Source organism: Pongo abelii, chromosome 5, assembly GCF_028885655.2.
Source record: "Pongo abelii isolate AG06213 chromosome 5, NHGRI_mPonAbe1-v2.0_pri, whole genome shotgun sequence".
NCBI classification, from domain to species: domain Eukaryota; kingdom Metazoa; phylum Chordata; class Mammalia; order Primates; family Hominidae; genus Pongo; species Pongo abelii.
In genome coordinates this window covers 22112823-22136159 of record NC_071990.2, presented here as the reverse complement: position 1 = coordinate 22136159, position 23337 = coordinate 22112823, and the positions used below count along the sequence as shown (strand labels likewise).

The 23337-nt window shown below is 37.0% G+C and overlaps 1 protein-coding gene across 19 annotated transcripts in view; it reads right to left on the bottom strand.

Annotated features, from left to right (window-relative positions):
- Window positions 1-23337, bottom strand: part of LOC134761654 (uncharacterized) — a 985940-nt gene that overhangs the window by 529104 nt on the left and 433499 nt on the right. For 13 of the 19 annotated variants that reach the window (XR_010140596.1, XR_010140599.1, XR_010140598.1 and 10 more), the window contains one exon: window positions 5739-5912. The exons of the other annotated variants lie outside the window; for them this stretch is intronic. The gene's annotated coding sequence lies outside the window, so the exon portion shown is untranslated. The remainder of the gene's footprint in view (window positions 1-5738; window positions 5913-23337) is intronic. 19 annotated transcript variants of the gene reach the window in all.

Genomic DNA, 23337 nt, shown 5'->3' with positions numbered 1-23337 from the left:
TATAGTATGATATTATCATTAGAACTGAATAACTAGTGGAAAGCAATATGATATAAACACCTAACATTTTATTATAGTTCCATCTAGCTTAGTTTGTAAGCATAGAATATAGTAAAATTAAATAGGAGAAAACAGGTACATAATAATACTGTGTGCCAATATTAATGTGCTTTTAAAAAACAATTTTTTAATTATCAAGGTCTTTTCAATAAGAGCATTAAAGCACTATTTTAAAATACCCACTACATGCAAGAAGCTATGCATTATAATTGGTGTGAAAGTAAACTGCTCTTACAAGATAGCAAAGCATCGATTTAATTTATGTTAAGCTTGTCTGCAATAAGATATGTCATTTCAGAGAAGTATTAGTATGGGTGGTGTATATGGGCATATATTTACATAAGCAAATTATCCATACCTTGAAAGTCCCATAAATGTGTGTATTACTAGGCACATTTCCTCTTATTTAAAACTGTATCTCTGGACTTGAGTAAGGAGATTAAAGACTAAACATATATTAGCACTGTGAAAATTCAGCCTGAAAAACTTCAGGATAAGAGATATTTTCATCAACAGATATTTCAAATTGAGTGACCCCAAATCTGTTTAAGACTGTTCTAAAGAAGGAAAGCCCTCATATAATTTAACTTGCTTTTCATTTCACGGGTCTGACAGCCACATACTGATAGCATCTTCAGGTTGCAAATCCTGCCTTTTTACCATTGCAGTTATAGTCTCATTTACAACATTAATGTGCTAAATAGGGACTGCATAAAAATCTTCAATTATTTTCAGGCAGTCTATGCAACATTGCTGCTAATTCTAATGCCCAGGAAGCACAATCATCATAACCTCTGCTACGATCCCAACAAGGATTCCTCAAGCTCCTTATAAATGCATTAATCGCCCCTATGAAAGTCACTGCTTGCTTTTAACGAAGATAATGTATGTTACTGGGATTATACCACTGCATGCAAAATCATTAAAGAAAGGGAGACCAGAATTTATGATTAAGGCTTTGGACAGCAGGGCACTATTTTAACCATAAAAATCACAATCTGCAGAGACAGTGGCCGAAGCAGAGGAACCATTAAAGACTTATAATTAGCATCAATCAAGGTGACACTACTGTTGGCATCTTTATTACTTTAAATACACTAATCAAATACTTCTGCATTGAGATGGAAAGATTGATAGGCAGCTAGACATAGAAAACATCTCTATGGAGAACAACTTTAAATTATCTGTTCGAAAGGTTAAAAAAAAAAAGTATTGGTATTAGTCAAGTAGGATCCCAACACACAGCTCCAAAAGAAAAGTACTCAGAATGGACCTATGAGGTTGTCAGGATCCTCAAGTGGATGCTTTAACACTAAGCATTTGCATGTCCCCTCTGGGAACCCACTGGACTTGCTTAATTTCGAAGAAAAAAAAAATAACTCCGGGGAACACAAGCTTCAGGCTACTCTGTCCTATAAATAAATAGCCAAGCACTCCTGCCCAACATTTATATATTTTCTAGCCTTCTCCTTACATGTGCACATGGAAATGAAAGACAAAAGGAGAGCTGAACTTACTACTATTAACATAATTACAATAGGGGCTGTCAATATTATCTAATTGCATCGCTGCTCAATTTCATACCACACAGACTCTGAAATATGCTGTTATTATTACTGCTCATATAAATATTTCAGTCTTAATGAACAAGAAGCCGCTCAGCATCTCTGCCACCCCTTGAGCCCATATGGCATTATACCTTAATGACTGTAATTTTTAAAAGGCGCTCTTCTCCAAACACTTTCTGTGAACACTGTTTCAGTGTTCACAAACTGAATTCTTGAGGTTAAGGGCACACACCGTAAAGAAAGGATATGAAGTAGTTTTCTGAAAACAAAGTCTGGCTGGAATCAATTCAGAATTATGGATAAAGATTTGGCAAGGCATCTCCCAAGGGTACAACTTCATCTTTGCCAAATGAAATTATAATTGCAAAGACTTTCATTATGAAGATGATGAGTCCCAACAATCGTTTTAGCTCCAAAGTTCAACTTTTACTTACAAGTTCCTTAATTGGCACACCCACCACTAGGTTAAAAAAATATATTATATTTCCTTTGAATTAACACCTGCCTCTTTAAAAAAAAAAAAAAAAAAAAAAAAAAAAAGGTTTGTTTGTGTCCATAAAAAACTGGGCAGAGTCAAAGGAAATTCTTCATTGCTTCCCCTCAGCAGCGAATAAAGGACTGAGGAAAGAGAATGAATGATAAAGATGAAACAATTGGAAGAAACAAATTACTTAAAAGGAAATACACACAATTTACTGAAGGAGTACTAGCTAACTCAAATCCAGTTTCATTTTAAATTTTGTGGTCAAAGAAAGAAGATTTTCCAATATAGCATGATAACCTTACAGAGCCAAAGACTAAGAAAAATGCTACAATTTGACTACTGAAAATCCCATTAGTTGGCTGGGCATGGTGGCTCACGCCTGTAATCCTAACACCTTGAGAAGCCAAGGCAGGAGGATCACTTGAACCCAAGAGTTTGAGACCAGCCTGAGCAACATGGTGAGACTCCAGCTCTACAAAAACTACAAAAATTAGCCAGGTACAGTGGCACACACCTGTGGTCCCAGCTACTCAAAAGGCTGAGGCAAGAGGATCACTTGAGCCCAGGAGGTTGAGACTGCACTGACCCTTATCACACCAACACCACTGCATTCCAGCCTACGTGATAGAGCGAGAACTTGTCTCAAAAAAAGAAAAAGAAAAAAGGAAAATCCTACTAGTTTAAGCCAATATTTAACAAATCACTCCAAGACATTATGCTGCAATTTTTAAAAGGTTCCAGTATTCTCAACTTCTCTCAAATGATGATAGCAAACACTTCTGCTTCTTAAAAGGATAGCAGTCCCTTATATATGAATAGGGTTTTACATTTTACCAAGTCATTTTATACACATTCACTTTTGCATCAACCTTGTGAAGCAGGTAAGATTATTTCCATTTTACAGATGAAGTTATAGACTAAGAGAAGGTAACAGGCCTCTCTCTCAATGAGCACCCAGATGGTAGACGCATCTATTGACTCAATGCCTTCTCCACTATACCATGCTGACCCTGAGTTGCTTTGAAATATTCCATAGCCTTGTTAACTGAGGAGAGAAATCATGAATTACAGATCCTGATTACCTGCAGTAAAGACAAATATTAAAGAGTACTCTTACCAAGAGAAAGCTCTTCATAAAGAACCAGTAAGATGCATGTTAAGCATGAGAGAATCCTAGTCAGTTTGCTTTGTTTAGAGATGGGTCATCTTGCTATTCCAGTCCAAGAGTTTGCTTTTCACTGTTGAATCATTTGATTCTCACTGACGCAAAAGGAATGGGAAAGGCTGTGCAATACTGTATGAGGCTGACCTTGCCACTTACGGAAAAGCTGCCAGCCAGACACCAAGTGTTGGCTAATAATGAGTCAGAGATGGACTCAATAATATCAAAGACTTTTATGTTGAATCCTTAACAAAGGAGCTTGATGTAAAAACAAGGGTTTAAGACTGGGAAATGGCAAAAGAAAGGAACAGTCACTTCCCCATCAGAAGACACCCTTTTGCGAAAATTTGCTGAAATGTGTACACAATACTTTTAATACTTTTAAATAGACATGTGTTAGAGAATTCTTATCAGTAAGTGCTGCACACTAGATCCAAATGAGGAAATAATTTGAAACCTGGCAAATTCTCTTTAACATATTAAATAGCTCAAATCTTATTGGTTTATATTTTCCAGTTAATGTCATTTTCGTACCAAAAAGAGGAGGAAAAAGATAATAGGAAAACCAAACGACAAAAATAATTGCATATAATTATATAACACTTAGAAAAAGAAAACCTTCATCTAACAGCAATGGCAGGAGTAGGCTTATTACAAGGACAACATTACCATCCTGGTCCATTGCATTCTCTTGTGCAATGTTTCAATGACTCTCTTATCTTGTTGCTCCAGCAATAATAACCGAAGTTATATAACTACAGTCCTGAGCTGACTACAAAATACAATGCGTGTGAAGTAATTGAGGTTTCTCAATTTTTAATACAGGTAGGGATATTTTTCATTATATTTATATGTTGCACAATGGAGTCATTATCATAGGAAAAATGAGCTGTGGATATTAAGGACATGGAGTTAATTAACAAATAATATGGAAAACTTTGATAAATCAAAGGAGCTTCTTATCAGTAGAAATGTTCTCCCAATCTAGCAATACATATTCCAACAAGTCATTTTAAATTATATACATGCTGTGTTGTCATTTTTCTAAGGTGATGGATAAGGAGATTTAATTTCTTTAACATGGGCATGTTTTCATTTGTTGGAATTCTATCAGATAATGACCAATATAAAGTGTGTAACAAAGAGGCTAGCCATTACAGGCACACAAAAGCATGGGTTTGCCCATTTCATGCCCTGTCCTCAATGGTGATCAGTGGAGAGGGGATGGAAAATTTCTGCTTGCATATGAAGACTCTAAAAATATGAATATAAAAAGAATTCCAAACAAATGTAAGGTGTAAATTTACAGCACTCTGATGGTTTGTTTGGTCTGACTTTGAAAATAAAAGTTAAATAAAAGGGCCAACATGCTAACATAATTTAAAAAAAGTCATTTAAATAGTAAGAATGAGTTATGAGATAATGGAGGTACTAAATGGCCCACTGAACCCTGAAGGAAAATTAAAATTCCTAAGTGAAGAGGAAAAACTGCTTTGATGCATGCCTCTCAGAGAAACACAAAAACTGGGTTTATCCATAAACCTGGCTGGTCACAAAACACATTAGCAATGAAAAATGCCATTCAAGAAAACCCTGTAGATCTATTTCTATACTCATGACCAATAGCTCCACAGACTCAACTAGAACGAAGATCATGAATGAAAAGCTTACAATAAATGGTAGCATGCAGTAGGCAAACATACACAAAGGAGGTAATCCCTGAGCACCAAATTATAGCCTCTCTCCACAAATTATAACAGCACCCCTCTACTATCTAAGATCTGGGTTATGGACATATAATGCACACTCACTCTCCTAAAATGTAGCCATGGAGGCATGGCAAAGACACACACCTCTTAGGGCTCAAGGTCAAGAGCACAGGCCATAAATTCACTAATGCTAAAAATGAATGGAAAGCCAAAGAGAAGAGATGGTCTCTATTACTTTGTATTGAAGCCCACAAGTGGTTTGCAATTGTATGAAATACGTTTGCTCTCTATCCTTTGTATTCTGGTGTGGGGGTTTTACTTATTTATTTATTTATTGGCCATTATATGGCCCGATCTACTATACATCGAATAAAAATGGATCATTTCTAATGTCACAGTGACACAAATCCTTTGGAACTCATACACTATTGACATTGCATACAATATTGACCCTGAATTTATAAAATATTGACTCATTTTTGTTTCTCTGCACTTTTCTCTAGGATGTGAAATGATCAGAATGAGTTTGCCATAGGCTATTGTTTTTGTTTTATTTTGGTTGGTTTTGATGCTCTCAACTATCACCTGGACAGACTTCTGGTAAGATTCTGACTAACCAAACCAAATCAAAAGAATCAGTTGCATGCTAGATAACAAGAGACTATTTTCATTTTAAATACATCCTGATAAAGCTTTATGGCACTATTTCTTTAAATTTTAAAATAAATGTGTAAGAACTAACAAAACATCCATACCCATACTGTTGCAAACAAAGTACACATGTGGTTTCCAGAGGGAAACAAAATGAGACTCAAGGCAGTAGCATTTGTAGTGGTTCCTAAGCATGGAGAGAGGACCTGAGCTGTAAGCCTTTCTCTCTTCTCTCTCTCTCTCTTCAGCTATCTGCTCCTGGACAAATCTTCAACTTCCTGAAACATAAGCATAATAATATTGACATTACCCCATTGTGTTATGGTAAGGAACAGATGAGAGGGCGTATGGGAAAGAAAGCATTCTGTACACCATAAAATGCTCCAAACACATACATTATAAATGAGAACACTATACATCTGCAAGTTAAAAAGAGAGAAAGACGCACTAGTGTGGCTGATTGGAAATGTATTCATTATAATACAGATGTGCAAAAAATAATTTTTTAAAAAATGGTGTTTCCCGTCACATAACTAACTTCATGTCGCTCACAAGTCTCCATTCTCCCTTGGTGATAAAAATGCAAAACAAAACAAACATTTTAAGCTGGTTCATTTGGTATCACTCGGGTTCTCTGGAAAATAGTCAATTTGGGGCAGATTTTCAGTCTTTCGGGTTGTTTTCTCTCTTCCCTCTCCTTCTGGCATGCTAGCACCTCCTCAGAGGAAGCGTATGTAATGCTGTGGTGGTAAAAGAACATCTGCTCTCATCACTGCTCTTCTTGGGTGGGCTGCTAAAGTCTGAGTAAGGCACAGCTAATCTTGCCTGGTCGCTGGTGGGTGTTGGCTTCTAACTTCACTGTAACTGTTTCTGAAGTGTCTGGGATGGTCCTCTTGTCATAGGCACCAAACAATGCCTGCTTGTGGCCATCTCCCCTGATTGACTAGACTCCTCATCTCAGCTCTATCTGACACTCAGACTCAGCTGTGACCCCAGCTTGGAGAGGGGCACCCTGTAATCTCTGCCACCGATTTCCTTGCTTTGAGCTACCGGGACCCTGCAAGGTGTGCTGATGCCTACTTATAAGGTCACTTCATCATCTGTCTCTCCAGAATATCTGGCTCAATTTTAAGACATGAGGTACCTGGAAAAGACGTGAGTAGAATGGCTTTTTCTTCAACAGGCCACTTTTCAACTCTACTACCTGTGCCAAGGTGATTTGGAGATTCTCAAAAGGCACTCCCCCAGGGTTCCAGAGGATCAGGGAGATACGGCCTCCTCTGCCTGTCCCTCCTCAACCTTCCAAAGTGTTTCGTGTTGTTTTTAATCACCTTGTTCTTGATCGCCATCCTCAATCTCTCCTCAAGCATCACTTTGACCTACCGGAAGGATCTTCCTTTCCTATGTGGTTGCATCTCACTTTACACAAGATCCTGTCTCAGATCCTAAGGGTTTCTTCTTAATATTTAAATGTAAGCTTTAGAATTTTCAACAAATCCTGGTTTTTATAAGAACTTCTCCAACGGCTGCCAGGGCACATTTGTTCTAGAATCTAGGCTGTCCCTGCCCTACTCCTAAAGCAATAGAGGCTCTCGATCCCCCATCCATGAGCATGGCACCTGCAGAGCAAGATTTACAGGGATTTTTTTTTTTAAACATCATGAAATGTTTCAAAATTGTATCCTTACTATATTAGCTAGGCAGTTTAGGATTATGGGAGATTTTCAAGAGTTTCCTGAATAAAGAAAGATAACTGTGAAATAACACTTATATGGGGTAAATATTATTAGCCCATTTTACAGATGAAAGGAAGGCTCGAGGAGGTGACACCGAAATTTAAACTCAGGTATTGGTATTATTATTCCAGCATTCTTTTCATTACTAATATCATAGTTCCTTGACAGTATCAGTAAATACAAAAAAAGAGAAATATAAATATAAATTCCTGCCACTTACCTAAGCAAAAAAATGTAATGATTTTGGTAAAGATAACAAAATAGAGAGATCTTGATGTTTCATTAAACTTCATTCATCATTTTCTTCATTCAACTATCCTTTATTGAATACTTCTGCCATAACAAACTATGAAATTTAAAATCTGGAAATTTAAAATTTGTCCCTGCTCTTAATGAAATCACAGTATGGGGGTGGGGGGAGACAGACAAATGCAATTATAATACACCTAGGCAAGTTCAGTGCTGTATGATTTTTATTATCTTAGGGCTTTCAGGGTTTCCAAATCAATTTTTTCCATGCTTCCAATGGTTACTAAGATTACATAGTAACTCTACAAGTAGGAATTTCATTACACATGTTAGGATGTGAGAATTACTTAGTTGAAAATATTTGTCTCAATAAATCTGCAAATTACCAAGGGAAAGACAGAAATGCAGGGTATATAGTGACATGGAAGTGATGAGGGCCACCCACTCCAGCTACCTACACATGTATCACTGGTCATTTTCTTTTTCAACAGTCTCAGTGCCCTAAAAACTGTACCTCTCTGGAGCAGCCACAGTTAGCCCCATTTGTTCCCATAGCAGTGTTAGAGAAATCATGTGCACTTCACATCTGTACCCAGCAGTAATGACTCACTGTCCTGAGCTAACCAGAAATAAAATACAGGCTGGGCGCAGTGGCTCACGCCTGTAATCGCAGCACTTTGGGAGGCCACGGCGGACAGATCACTTGAGGTCAGGAATTAGAGACCAGCCTGGTGAACATGGTGGAACCTCGTTTCTACTAAAAATACAAAAATTATCCTGGCATGGTGGCGGGCGCCTGTAGTAGTCCGCTGAGGCAGGAGAATCACTTGAACTCAGGAGGTGGAGGCTGCTGTGAGCTGAGATCGCACCAGTGCACTCCAGACTGGGCAACTGAGTAAGAATCCATCTCAAAAAAAAAAAAAAAAAGAAATGCAAAGGCGCGCGCGTGTGTGTGTGTGTGTGTGTGTGTGTGTGTATACGTGCACACACCTGTGTCAGAGGCCTTTGGATATAAATATATATGTATACATACATATATAAATATACATACATATATACATATATATACACACACACATATATATAAAGATGTATAACTTTACTCATAATCCTCATACATCTGTATTAGGTGAAAGATAAGATGTCCAAATAAATGATACTTCAACTGGTTTATTCTCTGCATGTTTTAATCATTGAAATACATTCTCTATAGTGTGCATCTCTCTCTTTTTCACTCAACACGTATATACACACACAGAGCTTAAAAATAAATTTGGTAAATGTCATTAAAATATTTTCCTCAAACATTTTGCAGATATTTCCCAGTGATCTGAGAAGAGTTACAGAGAGACTACCTCCAGAAGTAAGTTATGACTTTGAGATAGTATTTAGGTGTCTGGTTGTATGAAGGTTTTATGAAAATATGGAAAAAAAATTTGATAGTTGAAGAGTAACTATAGTCTTCAAATACTAAGTGTGGTGAAAGGGAAAAGTAATATAAATGTGTTCAATTCTATTCCTCCAAATTCTGAAACTCAAACACCTGTCCTGAAACATTAATGTCTTTGACTTAAAAACGGAACTTAATAAGCTGCCACATGACTTGAATAATTAAAAAGAAAGAAAATACAATTACTGTCTAAATAACAAATAGTCTAGAAGTATAGTAAACAAAATAAAAACCCACAGCCATTTGACCTATTTGGGGAGTGGGGAGCATTTACATATCCCACTATGGAATGATATGTATGCTAATTACATGCTAACGTAAACATGAAAAAATATTATATGGAAATTGCAAGTTGAAGAACCACCAAAAACATACAAATGCAAAAAAATAGGTCTGCTTGAAAACAGTTTCTGCCATCTTGCTTATTCATGTGTAAACGTTCAATATGCTCAAGGCTTTGACATCTCTATTCATTTTGGGATTTGAATCAGCTATAAATATATAACCTCTAATTATATGATTTGTCAAAAATTCTGAAATTCTTTTACATATCAGGCTAACTTTATAAAAATATATATATATTCATGCTTCCCATTTTAAGTGGTAACTTTCCAGGAAATTGAGAGCCCCCCTAATAAAGAGTACATGTTTGTTAATTGGCTCATTTGCCTGACCATTCACACCTAGAACTGTATTCTTCCCAATACAGGTAACATTTTTAATCTTCCCTTTTTTTTTTTTTTTTTTTGCAACTGTGTTCCCAAAAATGCTTGACAGGTGCATTCTATAAATCTCTAATTTATGGAAGGCAAAGAGAAGCCCCATTCTTCCATTCATACTCTATTGTACAATTGGATCTCTGTAGGCAAAATCTCAGCAAAAAGAAGACCCCCCAATGGGTTAAACAGCACAAGTGCCAAGCCTTTCCTCCAGATTTTTGTGCCCTCCAGCAATAAACTGGCTGTTGCATCTGGCAAACATATGCAGAAAACTAGGCCAAATATGGTTGACAAATTTGGCCAGGTTCTTTCCTGTGACCCACTGTGATAGTTAACCTAAAGTTCCCAATGTCAATTCAATTTCCAAATGTAAACTTTTAATTTTTTCCTTAATATGTGTTAATATTTGAGATATTGGTGTAAACAAAACCATCTCATGTTTGGAGTACAAACTAATGCATTTTTAAAAATAACAAATGTACTACACTTGTATCAATGGAGAGACTGAATATTGAGAATAAGATGGACACTATGGAACTGGACCTGATGATATCATCTCAAGGTTTAGAAGCATAAGGAAAGGATGTTTCCAGTGCTTCTGCCAGGTGGAATGCCTTTTAGGTTGCCCATAGTAACTGGCCATCAAACTAAATCTCTAAAGTCAGCTGAAACTTCATGGAGGTAGTTGAAATTCCAGGGCTTCTGGAGGTTCTACTATTTGTCAAACACAGCATAAAATCATTTAAAATAGCCATATGCTTTAAAATATTGATAAGAAACCTAAATAAATGTATCTTCTTTTCCCATACCTCTGACATTTTCAGGCATCCACCATTCTAGGCAATGGTGATAAAGACATGAAAGTTTTCACAGTTCTTGCCTCCAAAGGTATCAGCTCCGAAAGTATTGACTACAACAGTAGAAAGCCTAACACCTGTGCTAACTAGAGTTTCAACCTTGTTCTTTAGGCTGTGTTTTTCAAGCCATTTTTTTTACTATGTCAAGTAATATGGAATGATTGAGTTATTGTATCTATTACATGTTACCACATTAGAGTGACAGTTTATTGCAGCATTACCAAAAAGCTGTATTCTGACAGAATGCATATCAACACACAGCAGCAAACATGAAACTACTTTTTCCTGGCTAGCTCACTCAAAAAAAAATTTACATAAGAGGTATGTGAAATTCACATATGTCTTTAAGTATAGATAAAAACTTAGCTCACATAAGGAATATACTGAAATTGAGCAAATTATATATCTCTTAAAATAATACTGTAAGAAGCTAAAAAAAAAAGTAAGGGTGTTTGTACACTCAGAAAACTGCCACAAAACATATCCCAGATAAATCAACAAACCTCCTTATGCCTATTTTATAAACTATTACCAACTACATTGTACTCTATTTACTCTTCTTTCTTGTGAGGACAAACTTTCTCATCCTACTGGCTTTGTCACCCTGTCTCGTAAGCAAGCCCAAATCACTTCTTTTTTTTTTTTTTTTTTGAGATGGGGTCTTGCTCTGTTGCCCAGGCTGGAGTGTAGTGGTGTGATCTTGACTCACTGCAACCTCTGCCTCCCAGGTTCAAGCGATTCTCCTACTTCAGTCTCCCGAGTAGCTGGGACTACAGGCACATCACCACACCTGGCTAATTTTTGCATTTTTAGTAGAGATGGGGTTTCACCATGTTGGCCAGGCTAATCTTGAACTCCTGACCTCAGATGATCCACTCACCTCGGCCTCCCAAAGTGCTGGGATTACAGGAGTGAGCCACCGCGCCTGGCCCACTTTTATCTTTAAAAACCACTCCTCTTTGCATGTCACTCCATACCTATGCTCCAACTCCTCGTCCTCTCCAAACTTTTGGTGAAAGTGGGCTATTTTTACTAACTCATCTTCATCACTCTATATTCATTTCTGAATCCAGTGAATTGTGGTTTGGATCTTCACAATTGTAGTAAAACGGCTTACTCTTAGAAGTTAAACAAAATCTTCTACATTGCTAAATCCAATGGACACTTTTCATTTTTCACCTGTTTCAACAGCTCTGTTAAATTTGGTCTTGTCAATTGCATCCTCTTTCCTAAAACCACATGCTCTGTTGGCCATTTCTGTCCGTTCCAGGAGAGTCACTCTTCTGATTTGCCTCATTCTCTCCAAGTCCCCACTCTCTTGCCTCTGCAATACTGCATGGTGGTTATGGGGACTTTGGCACCAGACTATCTGGGTTCAAATCTGTTTTTCCACTTACTGGCTGTGGGACTTTGGGCAACCCGTTTAATTCCCTGTTTTTAGTTTTCCATTTGCAACCTGGGGATCATCCTGGTATAGCCACTTGTCACTTGTTGGCCAGGTGATGGGGATAGGAGATGTTCTCTGTTGCAGTGATGAACTGGGCAGACAGTGAGTCCTGGGTCTTGAAGGTAGGGCTTTCCTTTGGTGCCTGCTCCTCCTCCATCTATAGGTCTGGGCCTAAGATGTATTCCTGCCTCATCCCAGGGGAAGAGAGACTTTTCTGTACCTCCCTTCAGTTGCAGTAAGTTTTCCCCAGTTCCCTAAGGACAACAGGGTTTGTTGCTCTTCCCCATGAAGTTTAAGGCTTTTATTCTGTAGGAGAGAGAGGGGAAAGCAATACAGGCGGGTCTTCATGCCCTCCCCTGAACACCCTCTCAGGCCTGCACGAGGGAAATTTTTTTTTTTTTTTTTGGACTCTTGCCCTAACCTTTTTATGCATATCCTGCACATCAGTGAAGAAGAACCTGCCAAGGAGTGAAAATCTCCCTGTGTCTGCAGTCCTCAGGGGTTTTAGTTGCTCTAACTAGCTCAATCTTGGCCTTTATGAATTTGTTAAACATTTTAGTGGAATTCTTCTTACCAGTGTCCTAGGCATCTGCTCCAGGTAAGCAAGGGCTAGCCCCTCATCTCTCCTGAGAGACGCTTGTCCCTCCTTGGATTTTAAGTTTTAGCTGGTTTCCCTGAGACCTCAGTTCTCTCATAGATTCAAGAACAGCATGTATTTGCAAATTTTCTGCTATTTTGTTGTTCTTGTAAGGGTGGAAATATTCTTTTTTCAGCTTTCTACATCCTAATTGGATGCCCCAAATCTTGATTTTTCAACCAAGGCCCCAAAGTACTTCAATAGATAAAGGAAAATCTCTTTTCAACCAGTTATACTGAAACAACTGGCTATTTATTTGGGGAAATACCCCATATCTCAGATCAAATACAAAACTGTATCCTAGATTATAGATCTTAATATAAACATAAGACTATAAGCCTTCTGAAGGAAAACATAGAAGAGTATCTTTATGATCTTGGGAAAGACAAACATCTTAACATAAGAAAACATTTAAAATAATAGAAAAAATATATAAATGGATTTCATTAAAATTAAAACGTTTGATCTTTGAAAGACACCATAAGGAGGCCAGGCACAGTGGCTCATGCCTGTAATCCCAGCACTTTGGGAGGCCGAGACAGGCGAATCACTTGAGGTCAGCAGTTCAAGAGCAGTCTGGCCAATGTGGTGAAACCCCGTCTCTACTAAAAATACAAAATTAGCCAGGCATGGTGGTGCACGCCTATAATCCCAGCTACTCGGGAGGCTGAAGTAGGAGAATTGCTTCAGCCCGGGAGGCAGAGGTTGCAGTGAGCCAAGATCACGCCATTGCACTCCAGCCTGGGTGACAGGGCGAGACTCTGTCTCAAAAAGAAAAGAGAAAAGAAAAGACAAGACACCATAAGGAAAATAAGTGGTTAATGCTACCAACTAGGAGAAAATATTCACAAATATATTTATCTGACAAAGGACTTCTAACTCCTACAACTCAATAATAAAAAGACAATGCAATTGATAATATGGGCAAAAGACCTGAATAGGCACTTCACAAAGAAATATATATGAATAACCAAAAAGCACATGAAATAGTGTTCACCATCATTAGTCATTATGGAAATGCAAATCAAAACCACATGAGAAACCACCCTACACCAACTCACATGGCTAAAATTTAACAGACTGATGATGCCAAATGTCAAAGAGGATATGAAAAAACAGAACTCTCCTACATTGCTGGTGGGAGAGTAAAATGGTATAACCTCTTTAGTAACCAGTATGGAACTTTCTTTTAAAGTTAACCATCTACCCTTTGGTATTTACCCCAAAGAAATGTAAGTACATACGCATAAAAAATGTGGTATAAAAAGGTTCCTAACAACTTTATTTACAATGGACAAACACCGGAAAAAATCCAAATGTTCTTCAGCAGGTGAATGGATAAACAAATTGTGGTATATCCAGACAACAGAACACAATAAAAAGAAATGATCACAATAGAGCAATAACATAGGTACACACCAAAAATCTTAAGAGGAGCAAAAGAATCCATCCACAACAGAGTGCATATTGTGTGATTCCAGAACAGGCAAAAGTCATCTATGAAGAAAGAATCAGAACAGTGTTCCCCTTGGGGACAATGTGGGAGAAAAGTGCAGGAGCAAGCTTTATATTTTATAATTTTTATATTTTATAGAAATGTTCCACATAGGCTGGGCACAGTGGTGCACGCCTGTAATCCCAACACTGTGGGAGGCTAAGGCAGGAGGATCGATTGAGCCCAGTTCAAGACCAGCCTAGACAACATGGGGAGAGTCTGTCTCTACAAAAAATACAAAAGTTAGCCAGCTGTGGTGGCACTCAGGAGGCTGAGGTGAGAGGTCGAGGCTACAGTGAGCCATGATTATGTAACTGCATACCAGCCTGGGTGACAGACTGAGACCCTGTCTCAAAAAAAAAAAAAAAAGAAAAGAAAAAATGTTGTATATATTGACAGAGGTACAGGTTATATCAATGTGAGTGTGTGTGTGTGCATGCTTAAGATTTGTGCGATTCACAACCTGTCAATCTGTAAATACACACACACACACACACACACACATTAGAGATGGGCTCTCTCTGACCACCCTACATAAAATTTCACCTCCCTCTCCCTCATTTTCTGACACGTTAGCCTCAGTCTTTGTCATAGCACTTATTTAGATCTGATGTTCTAGTATTTGCTTTTCTGTTTACTGCCAGCCTTATCAGAATGTAAGCTTCTTGAAGGTGAAGACTTTTTTTCTTGTTTGCCATTCTATATCCAATAGCAATGACCATGAATAAAAGGCAATAATTAATATAACTGGATGCTGAACTTTGATTTGTATTCTTGGTTATGTAGGTTTCTTCTTTGCTTGCCTAATGGGGGATTTAAAAAATCATAAGAGACAAAGCAGGAGTGAAACACTTTGTAATCCATAAGTACTATATAATCTAAAGGATGATTACACACAAGAAATTAGCTATTTATAGAAGACGTTCAGTGTTAGATAGCTTAAACATTTCTGCATAACAGCTCATGGTGGTTGTAATCTAACAACTGCCATCCCAAAGCAAGAACAAGACTACGGGGACGCATATAGCGTACTGGCAAAGCAAAGCTTCTATCTAACTGGCTAAGTCACAGACATTGCTTAATTTCCTCAAGTTTGTGACTTTCCCTTAACTCCACGGCTAATGGAAATTCATTTAAGACAGCTTTCTGGGATTAGAGTATTACAGCAGCATCAGTCAGATGAAAAATTTCAAGCTAGCCTCTGTTCAAGCATTTACAGATTTATAACTAATTAGATCCTGTGCACACCTCACCTGAAATCATGTTAGCAAGATCCAAGTTAAAGTACATTAATAGCTAGCCGGGGTATAACACAGTCCTTTAGGCCATCCTGAGTAGCACTGTAATAAGATTTTTTTTTTTTCTATTTCAAGATTCCTTTAAAAGGAAAGAATAAATGAGTTGGTCTCAAGGAAGCCACAGATACAATGCCAAGATTCCAAAATACAAGCACCTTGGTCACCTGTCAGATATATAAATTGAACAATAATTACAAAGATAAGCAGACAAATGCATACACACACTATCTTACCTGAGGATATAAGCACAGTTTTACAATTTTTAAATATATTCAATTATGAAAGAAGAAAATTGAAGAGATAAAAGAATATCTGACGGAATATGGAATAAAATGTGTATTTATTTTATAATACGGGGGTTACTCAAGGTTTACGTAAACGATTGTCTAGCCATCTGTTATAATGTGGATTTTAAAGTGCCTTGTGGTGGTCAATACTGCAGATATCTAAATCAAATTGAGAGAATATCTGGAGTGAATGAAAACATAATTTATTTGAGTATAACAATCCAATGTTGTTCATATAATTTGGAGCAGCATAATTCAATACAAATATGTAGGAGCAACCTTTGACTCCAAGAATACAAGAAAATATTCAAATGTGGACAATTCATATTAATAAACTGTCTAATAATGTCATCATGCACCTATTGTATGAACAGAGATTCTATTAACCATCAGGACATAATATTTCGATTTAGTTCAGAGGACAGGAAAGAAATGGAGTATTCTAAAGATCTCTACAACTGGGTGAGAAGTTACTGATGGCCCTGGTAGAGAGAGTGGGACAGTTTTCTATACTTATTGTGGACATTTATTTAGAGATCTGTGGGCACATATTCATTATATAAACTCTCTTATGTTATTCATCAAGATTGGGATTCAGCTCAGCTAAGGAATGGCACAATATGATCTCCGTGGAGCTCTAAGTCTAAAGAAACTAAATAAATAAGAAAAAAGCACAGAACTCGGTGTCCACTCTGACTCATTATTGCCTTTTATTCATGGTCACTGCCAAGGTTTACCCTCCATTAGGAGACTTCACCCAGCCTCGTCTGTTTACTTCAATCTGGTTTCTATTGAAATGAAAAGAGTCACTTGTAAAGCAGCAAATTCATGCACACATAAAAAAAAAAAAAAAAGTGTGCTGATAGTTCAGAATAAATTTTTTTAAAGACTTTCTTCTTTCCTTTGAAAAGACCAGCAATCTCAGGAACTGTCTTTTAATGTGATGGCAGAAGCAGTCATAGTTACTGCATTCAAAATGTTATAAATAGTCAAAGTTTGAATCATGCAGTACCCTTAGGAATTCCAGATGACAACTGTCCAACAATTAGACAAAAACACAAGCCACTGTCTATCTACCTCTACTTTTCACTCATGTCCTCATGTGATTTTGCATAGAAAGGAAAACTTTGGGGAAATTGTGTTGTTTTTAAAGTGGGTAAATACCTATAAGACACCTACATGTTTCTAATTCTGTAACTTCTATCCTGAGAATGAGCTGACTCTTGGGTCCTGGGGATCCAGCTCACAGTAGAAAGCACAACTCTACTAGGTTATCTTACACACTCACTAGGTGCTCCCACCCTTAATGTTGGTCATTAACTAGTCACAATGACAAACAGCTGGTCCAGCTTGGCATCAATTCAGACCCACGGCTGAGGTGCCAAACACAGCACTGGAGCCCACAAGCTGAGACGACAAACTGACAGTCTCTGACAGTTCGTGCCTGGGCCAAGATCTGAACCACGAGGCAGGGCAAAACTCCCATCTGCTGTCCATCTGCCACCCTGCCCCTATCAAAAAAGGTTATACCATGAGCCACAGACAGATGGGCACTGCAATGATCAATTAGAAGAAAAAAAAGGGAGTCTGAGACGATTAGAATGATGACCTTTGATCCAACATAGAAATCCCAGTAGTAATAAAAATCATGCATAATTTCAAGGTCTTTTAATTGTGTAAAACAGATATTGCATCTTTTGCCAACAATAAAAATAAGCAAAGTGATGTTTATATTCCATGCACTAAGTATATACTGTGCTAAGTACTACATACTCTCGAAGAAAAAAATCAGTTAAAGATGTGTGTGTGTGTGTGTTGTCCTCACTTGAAGCTGTTTTTTCTCAATGACACATCAGTAAATTTTAACAATGTTATTCAACTAATAAAACAGAAACCCTTTATAAGTTTCTAGTAGTGTATATTTTCACCAGAAGCATACTTTACATAAACAGGAAACCAGGATAAGTCAGCTCATGTATTAAACAAAAGCCTTAAGACATAAAGGGAATAGTAAATTCTTGAGCTAAAGCTAAGTGTATGTTGTGTTTCCATAGCAAAAGCAACTTTTGCAAAGCAAATATATACCCTAGACAAAAGGCAGTTGTTCAGTTCCTTCAACATAGAATGTGTACCTACCATGTACCAGGCAAAGCGCTAGAAGCTAGGGATAAAAAGAAAAGACACAGATGGTCTTTGTCTCCAGGGAGCTTACAGTCTCATGGGGAGATGGGTGAATACATTGCTTATCATAATATAGTAAAAGAGCATGGTGGAGAAAGGATATGGAGCCACGTGGCTGGCCCTTGAAGGGAGAAATGGTCACATCAGTTGTTTGGAAAAAGTAAGAATGTCATGTGTGTAGTGTTTTACTTTTCATATGCTTTTTACGGATTTGTAAAGTTTAATTTTTCCTTGTAGTTTACACAGGAGAATCAAATATGCATAATCCATGTTTTAAATAAGGGAGAATAATCTTTCAAATAATGTTAGAATTTTTTAGTGTAACTTTTACCTTTTGGAACCATTTTTTATGGCAAATTATATTCTAAAAGTTGACATGAAACAGAAATCCAACTAGGCAAATTTACATATGAATTTATAATAAATTTATTATCTAATGTAAAAATGAGAACTGTCTCCACAAAAAGACATACAGAATGTCCTAAGTGGCTTTACTCATGATAGCTCAAAAATGGAGGTGAGTCAAAAGTCCAGCAAGAGAAAAATGAACAATGAAACTGGGGAATATTGATACAATTGAATATTCCCCAACAATATAAATGAAATAACACACAACACATGGATGAAAACACAACACATGCATGAATCTTGAAAACATTATGCAAAAGAGTGCACACTGCATGCTGCTATATATATATATATGCACCTGAAGAACAGGTAACTAATCTATGCTGACAAAGGTGTGACTGACTCTAGTTGCAGGCTGGAGCTATTGAAAGGAAAAGGATACAATAAAAATTTCAGGAATGACAGAAATGTTTTATATCTTGATCTGGGTAATATATGTAAAAAGTGTATAGACTTTATGTGAAAATTCATTGAATTTTACATTTAAGATCTGTGCATTTTACCGAGTGCCAATTATATCTCAATTTTGAAAACTGTAAAATACTGAGGTCATGTGATACAATAAATTAGAGATTAATCAGATAAGTACTTTTTAAATTCTCATAGTCATATAACAAAATGTCTAAATAGTTCATCATTTCACAAATAATAACATAAATTCAGAGACTTGCTATTTCTATGCCCACAATTTCAAGAGGCAAACAAGAATAATAAATGTTTGGAAAGTGTCCATTAGGATACTCTTTTATCTGAACTGCAATGTGCTTCTTATCTGAGCCATATTTAAATAATTTGATCCAATTCAGGGTCAGAAGGGTATCATAAGCATATGGAAAATCTTATGGTTTATCATATGCCCATACATCCTTTATTTTTTTAAAGAACAATTTAACTTCAATGCTACATAAAATGGCCTTGCTGCCCTCTTTCTTTCATTTCCTTAAAAGTCACTAATCACCATCAAAAAAGTAGAAATACATAACACAGGATTCACATTAGCCCTTGATTATTCTGAGGGAAAAAAGAAAAGAAAATGGTACTACATCCAAAATGTGCAACAAACACAGTAATTTATCCTTTGATTTTTATACTGTATCACTATGTAAACTCGACTTCGTAAGGAAGTTGTCACTGACCTACTATTTGAACTTGACAACAAGAAACACTGTCACCAATGTTAATTTTAAACTTGATTTTTAACTAAGCCTTATACGTAAATCATCTCAAAGAATCAGTTGTAAGGAGGTTTAACAATATCTAAGAATTAGTTATGCATTAGAAAAATAATACCACTTTAATTTATATACATCTTGATTCTGATGGCACCAAGCACTTCAAATATACAATTGGTTCTATCTTTAATAACCCAGTGGAGGAGGAAACACAGTGTTGTCTTTTACTGACAATAATACTCAGTACACAGAATAGGTGGAATGTGAAATCTAAAGTACCACAAGCAGCTATTTTATTAAATTGTGTGTGTGTGCATGTGTGTGTAATAGTCACAATTTAACAATCACTTTTGCTCTTTTCTACAAAACTGACTCATGAAGACAGAACTTCATCTGTCACAATGGTTTGGTTAATTTTTTTTTTGAGACACGGTCTTGTTCTGTCACCCAGGTTAGAGTACAGTGGCATGATCATGGTTCACTGAAGCTTTGACCTCCAGTGATCCTCCCATCTCAGTACTACCATACTACCATACTCAACTACTACCCTCTGGAGTAGCTGGAACTACAGGTGCAAGCCACCACATCCAGCTAATTTTTAAATTTAAAAATTTTTTTTTGTGGAGACAGGGCCTCACTATATTGCTCAGGCTGGTCTCAAACTCCTGGGATCAAGCAATCCTCCCACCTGGGCCTCTCAAAAGGCATGAGCCGCTGTGCCTGGTTTGGTTCGGTTAATTTTAAAAAACAGGTTCTATACCTTGACATATAATCAGTATTTTTTCTGGCAAAAAAAAATTAATAAACATTCTAGTTCAATCATGGTAGCCCATTCCTCATTCTAATCACAACTAAAAACTGAATAAAATACATTTAAGAAAACAACCACCTCTCAAAAGCAAGCAAACCATAGAAGAGAGGCAAAAGTTGGAAAAGTGACCTGCACAGTGATGAGTTTTCCGTGTTGCTTCTTTCTTGTGCAATATGATCTCAAGGGTAGACCTCAGTTGCAAAATGGTGAGGAAATGGCAGCTGCAGAAGCAGATAAACTCTGAGATAAATTCTGTTTCTCTGGCAAAAGAAACCAAAAAGAAAGACTCCTACAAGCCCGAGAGTTTAAGGAGAATCCCACAGACAAAAGAGAAAGCGGAGGGAATCCTTTAATTTGTGAATGAACCTCACAAAACTATCAGCATAATTCCTGAAATAAGCATACATGAGACAGTCCCAAATAAAGATCACAAATGCTTTGGAAGCCAAACAGAGATTTGAGCTGTCTGCACAAGTCTTATTCTAACCCCTGAATTGCATATGCGTAGGAGGGACACAAACCAATAAAGCCAAGAATTTAAAAACTCAACTGAGATTTGAACTACCTCTCATAGAAGATGAGACACAACTTACAGTCTGAATTTAAGTGGCCTGATTGCTTGCTAAAATAAGTATATTAGGAATGTTCTAACAGACTGTATACAACAGAGATTCACAATATCCATACCATCCAAAATTACTCAGTAGACCAAAAAAAGACCAATTCTCATGACAAAAAAACCAAAAACCTATCAAGTTACCTGATGATCTAGCTAGTTTAAGACAGTTTAAGCAGCTCTTACGACTATGCTTTATAAGTAAGTAAAACCACTCTTCAAATGAATGAAAACAAAAATTCTCAATAATGAACTATAAAAAAATTAAATTGCTGGGAAGTGAAATATACAGTATAGTCACATGTCACTTGATGGGGATACATTCTGAGAAATGTGTCATTAGACAATTTCATCATTGTGGGAACATCACAGAGTGTACTTACATAAACCTAGATGGCATAGTCTACTATACACCTAGGGTATATGGTAGATCCTATTGCTCCTATGTTATAAACCTGTACAGTATGTTACTATGCTGAATACTGTAGGCAATTATAATACAATGCTATGTATTTGTGGATCTAAACATAGAAAAGGTAATGTATTGTGCTATGACATTACGATGGCTACAACATCACTAGGTGATAGAAATTTTTCACCTCCATTATAATCTTGAGACCACTGTCATATATACATTCTGTTGTTGACTGAAACATTGTAATGCAGCACATTACTGCATTTAAAATGAAAAACTCACTAGGTGATATGGTTTGGCTGTGTCCCCACCCAAATCTCATCTTGAATTGTAGCTCCCATTATTCCCAGGTGTTGTGGGAGGAACCCAGTGGGAGATAATTGAATCGTGGGGGTGGTTTCCCCCATACTGTTCTCGTGGTAGTGAATAAGTCTCACAAGATCTGATGGTGTTATAAGGAGAAACCCCTTCTGCTTGGCTCTCGTTGTCTCTTCCCTGCTGTCATGTAAGATGTGCTTTTTGCCTTCCACCATGATGGTGTGGCCTCCACAGTCATGTGAAACTTTGAATCCATTAAACTTCTTTCTCTTTACAAATTACCCAGTCGCAAGTATGTCTTTATCAGCAGTATGAAAACGGACTAAAACGCTAGGTGAACTTGAAAGCAGTACGAAAACAATGCAGAAAAGAATCAGCAAATTTGTGTTAAAAGAAAAACTTTAGCCGAATTAAGTTTAACAGAGCTTAATTGAGCAAAGAACGATTTGCAAATTGGGCAGCCTCCTGAGCCAAAGAAGGCTCATAGACTCCAGCATAGCCATGCAGTGGAAGAAGACTTATGTATAGGAAAAAGGAAAGTGACCTATGGAAAACAGAAGTGAGGTTCAAAAGCAGCTGGACTGTTTATAGCTCAGCATTTGCCTTATTTGAACATGGTTTGGACAGTTGGCCACCTTGGATTGGCCAACATTCAGTGATCGGCACAAGAGTAGACTCCAGTCTGTATACAACTCCATTTAGTTCACGATGTACAGAGAAACCTTCAGGCTGAACTTAAAATTTTTAAGGAGGCTGCTTTAGGCTAAACTTGATTTAACACGTGGAAATAGCGCGATAGAAATAATCTAATCTGAAGAACAGAGAATGAAAGTGGAGAATAAAGAATAAGTGAACAGAGCCTCAGGGACCTGTAGGAAAATTTCCAAAGATCAAAAATAATGTGGCTGGAGTACCAGAAGGACAGGAGAGATTGAGAAGGAAATTGTTTGAAGATACAATGCCGGAAAGCTTTCCACATTTAATCAAATCCATAAATGTACAGATTCAAGAGGCTCAGCAATACACAAGCCCAAAGAAAATCACACCTAAACACATCACAGTTAAACTGGTGAAAACCAAATATAAAGAAAAAATAATTGAAAACAGCTAGAAATATATGCCTCATTATACAGAGAGGAATGGGTGGAAATACTGAAGATTTCTCATCAGAAACCATGGAGGCCTGATGGCAGACAACTTCTTTACAGGCTGAAAGAAAAGAATTGTCAACCCCAAACTCTATACCTAGTGAAAACATTCTTCAGAAATGCAAGCAAAATAAATGCATTTTTAGATAAAGGAAAAGTAAGATAATTCATCACTAGGAGAGCTGAATATAAGATTGCTAATGCAAGTTCTCCACGCTGAATGAAAATAATACTACAGAGGACCATGGATCTTTAGGAATGAAGAAATAGCAACAGAAATGGTAAATTTCTGGGTAAATACAAAAGATTATTTTTCCTTTGAAAGTTCTTTAAAATACATATAACTAGTTGAAACAAACAGTATTTTATTATCTGGTGGGATTTTTTTATGTATATATGTACAATACATACAAAAATTACAACATAAGGGTCAGTGGAGGATCATTTATATTATTGCAA